This window comes from Cornus florida, unplaced genomic scaffold, assembly GCF_030987335.1.
Source record: "Cornus florida cultivar Cherokee Brave unplaced genomic scaffold, ASM3098733v1 CherokeeBrave_3.0.0_Hap2_Chr03, whole genome shotgun sequence".
In the NCBI taxonomy this organism is placed as follows: Eukaryota; Viridiplantae; Streptophyta; class Magnoliopsida; order Cornales; family Cornaceae; genus Cornus; species Cornus florida.
The window spans coordinates 21,798,067-21,802,731 of NW_026775573.1; positions in this window are offsets into that span (position 1 = coordinate 21,798,067).

Sequence of the window (4,665 nt, forward strand, 5' to 3'; positions counted from 1 at the left end):
ATAAGCACAAAGACATGTCATACTACTAAACATGTTATCAAGAAACACCTAAACATGCTATAAGGCCAATACATGTTATCAAAAGCATGTGAATACATCAAGGTAAATCAACAAAAGCATGATATGCACCCAAAACCCATTGTCCTAAGGTGTTCAAACCTAGGAGCTCTGATACCACTTGTGACTGACCAAGTTTTTTAACCCGGTGCGTCAATGATGAACCAAAAATTGATCTGATAACGGATCCGAAATGCAGAAGTAAAAGGTAAACCAATGTCTTAAGAGGTAAGAATCACTCCTAATATGTAAATGTGACCCTCCAAGAGATCACGGAACTTAAAGAGAGCAAAAGCGGAAACAAAGGTCAAAGAGAACAAGATTCGTCATCCAAGGGGTAAAAAGCTCAATTCACAATTCAAAGGAGAAAATTGACTCTAAACAAGTCAAAAAAGTTTAACACAACCTAATCTAATCATTTTGAAATGTTCCAAGAGGTTCCATGAACATTGGCTAAGAATCCCACATAATGCCCTGTCCCGGTTGAAGTGAAAACTGACACTACTTCACTAAAATATGAATAACTCCCACTGTGATTGGAATCTAAGAATGAAAAAAGTACCATTGGAAAGCTGACTTAAAAACAATGAATTTAGGCTCAAGAATCACCCCATTTGGATTAGAAATGAAGAAGTTATAACCCTTTGAAGTCGGATGATCAGTGCCGAAACACAACAGAAGCTTGGCTCGGGTTCTAACTATTTCGGTCAACTGAAATGGGTTTCAGTCAACCAAAATGAAAGTGCTGAGACCTAAAATCATGAAGAAAAGGTTTCAATTGCTTTAGTAGACTGAAATAAGGGTTCAGTCGACCAAAATGACCCTCGAACAGTGTTTTTGGCTACTGGAATGTGATGTTACTGTGCAAATACAAAACCATTTGACATCGGTCGACCGAAATGGAGTTTCGGTCGACCGAAACACCTTGAAAACCTGCTATGAGCCTAAGGTGCTCCATTTCGGTCGACCGAAACACCTTGAAAACCTGCTGCTGAACCTGCTATGAGCCTAAGGTGTAAAGGTACTTCCTCAACTTTGAATCCCATGATACTTTAATTCAAAATGGATGTGTAAAACTGATTTTTCATGAGTTTTGAGAATGTAAACATGTCAACAAGTTTGATATGAGTAAATGAATATAAAACAATGGCCCATGGCCTCATATACCTCATTTACAAGATTTTGACTTCTCAAACCTCAAAATTTGATTAAAAGGCATTTGAAGCAAAACTTTGTTACCAAAAGTGTCTAAGTACAAAAGTAGACATGCTTGGCCCTTGGCCTCATTACATACATGCTTAAAATGTCATAAGTGATTACTTAACATCTTTACACATCAAGGAAATTACATAATCTTCAAAAGTGCCATACATACATGGTATATAAGATATAACTTCAAAAGTTAAGCATGCTAAACACTTGCATGTCAATATACAAAAATGCTTCATTTAGCTCAAAAGCTTCTAAGGATGATGAGCATCCATGAACATGGACTTTTTACCTGAAAAACAACCTAAACCACTATGGTGAGTAATCAAGTTACTCGTAGGAAGAAGCATATGCGTATACCTTAAAGTTTTAATATCATTGCAAAATCAATATAGACGAATACAAGGGAGCATTCCACTTAACGTCTATGTTCAAGGTATTCTAAGGGATCATCCTTAAGCTAATGCAATGATTCTCTAGCAACACAATATCAAAATAGATGTACTTAACAACATCAAATCGCATAAAACTGAAATTACAAGTTACAATTTAACCATTGATTGTCAACTTGGAATTGAATGCAAAATCAACAAGTGGAATCCTTGGACATCTAAACTCAGAATTCTGCCGAGATCTCAACGGTTATTCCGGGCGCTAACCCGCAGGGAAAAACCACCCTAAGTGCACACTATCTCAATTGGGGAGAACTCATACCTCCCGCACTAGAGCCAAACTGTAGCCATGTCACTTTGTAACCATGTCCCAAGAGAATCCAAAATAGACCAAATAAGTTCACAACTTATACATAATTTATACAATGCAAGAAATCACCTTCCGTGCACAATTTGGTTGAAACCACACAATCCATGTCTTAGGGCTTCCAAGTCTAAATTGGCATGATAATGACAAGTCTTTTACATGATATGGTGTACAAAATAATACTACCAACTTATCAAATTAAATCATGCCTCAACAACAAGCTATATATACTAGATTACAACATTTTAGCAATATGCGTCTAAAATAATTACAATTATTGTTAACAAGGTCATAGAATTATCACCACATAAATACAACAATTCAAGACAATAGGAATTGTATATAACACTAATAATTCTACAATAGCCCTATATCACTACCACATGTGAAATTACTAGAATTTAGCATACTACAAAATTATATAATCCTTCTACACATGGTTTATACGTATCATACATGCTTAAATCAATAAACCCTATGTCAAGAAGTGAAGGTTTCCTATAATATGCAAGACTATCATATTTAAAAGCATGTACACAATATATATTAAACCCCAATGATTATAAAACACTCAAAATATAAACATACTACCACCCCTACCTCAATAGAGAATTGAATCTCTATAATCCAAGCTACCAAGCTCAAAATGGAAAACAAGTTTAGGGTTAATGGAGAGGAGAGTGAGGGGAAGCTTTTATGTTCCAAGGTTCTAAGTCTAGGGTGAATGAAAGGAGGCTAAAAGTGAGGTCAAAGCTCTAAGTCAAGCTTCTCATCAATGGTGGCTAGATCTAGGGTTCCTAGAGAACAAGTGCAAATGAAATGGACAAGGTGAAAATGGTGAGTGGAGGAATACTATATCCTCCACTCACTATGTGTTCTTACACTACCTCTCACACATACACAATGGAAGACTAAATCTTGATCCTACACTTGTCACTAATCTAATGCTCCATCCTAGGCTTAATCCTGTGCCTACACTTGTCACTAATCCAAGCTAACAAGTGCACCAATCCTAGGCCAACAAGTGGGTGAATCTCCACCCTCCAAATGTTAAGAAGTCATGGTGCCAAGTCTCTCCACCCAAAAGCCAACAAGTGCCTCGATGAGAATGTAACACTTGTCACATTTTCCAAAAATTACAAAAAGGTCCTTTTTTAAAATATCTTACAAATTAAATTACAAGATGGTCCCTAAGACGAAAAATAATTACTTTATGTAATTACACAAAAACCGCAAATGTTATGTATAATTACGTTAAAGTATGCATTCATACCCTTTATGAAAGAAGTAAGCAATTTACATGCTTTTACACAAAAGTAAAAATGCCAATCTCATGGAAATCAATTATCATGAATACATGCAAAACCAAAATCAAAACCGAGCACAAAAAGTGAGGTTTTGCATGGAAAAACCAAAAATGAGAAAAAGAAGAAATAGAGAAAAAACAAAATAAGAAAAAGACGAAAAAAGAAAATCGTCAAAAAAGGAAAAGGTGGAAAAAGACCGGGTCATTACAGTTGATAGATTGACTAAATCAACTCATTTCTTGCCTATTTGCACTAACTTCACTTTGGAACAGTTGGCGAGACTTTACATTACAGAAATTGTGAAGTTGCATGGCATTCCATTATCTACTGTATCGAACAAGGATTCGAGCTTTGTGTGTAGATTTTGGAAGAGTTTTTAGCAGGCTTTGGGTACGCAGTTGCATCATAGCACTGCTTATTATCCTCAGACTGATGGACAGACTAAGAAGATTAATCAGATCATAGAGGATATGCTTCGTTCGTGTGTTCTTGATTTAAAGGGCCATTAGGAGGATTATTTGCCACTTGTGGAGTTTGCATATAACAATAGTTTCCAGAAGACTATTGGTATAGCGCCATTTGAGCCATTGTACGGCCGATCGTGTCAGTCGCCTATTTGTTGGATAGAGGTTGGTGAGAACATATTTTTGGGTCCTGAGTTCATTAAACATACCTCTGAGAAGATTACTCTTATTAGGGATCGTATGCGCACTACCCAGAGTCTATAGAAAAGTTACGCAGATCGTCGTACTCGTGTATATATTGGAGTTTTAGATGAGGATCGGTATTAGGATATCGATGTTAGGGACATCGAGTTGCTGCCAGATACAACATATTTGGAGTCACCGTGTCGTATTGTCGACCGTAGGGATCAAATCCTTCATAATAAGGTTATCCCTTTAGTGCATGTTCGGTAGAGTCATCATAATGAGGCTGAGTCTACTTAGGAACGGGAGGATGTCATTCGCTCACAATTTTCTAACATAATGGAAGAAGGTAAGAGCGAATTCCGAGGACGGAATTCCTTTTGTTAGGGAAAAAGAATGTAATACCCCTAATTTTAAAAGGATAATCTCGGCATTTTAAGTATTGTTTAATTATATTTTTTTTTAATTATTTAATTGTTTATTTGCTTTTTTATTTGAATTAATTGTGAATTATGTTATTAATGAATTGTTTTATTTAAGTGTTTAGTTAATTGCTCTTATTTTTCTTTTGAATTGAATTAATTGTATTCTTTATTTTATTTAAATGTTTTGTTTAATTGGTTGTTTTAATTATTTATTTTCCTTGTTATATGCTTATATGGATTAGTGAATTAAATGTTTTAATA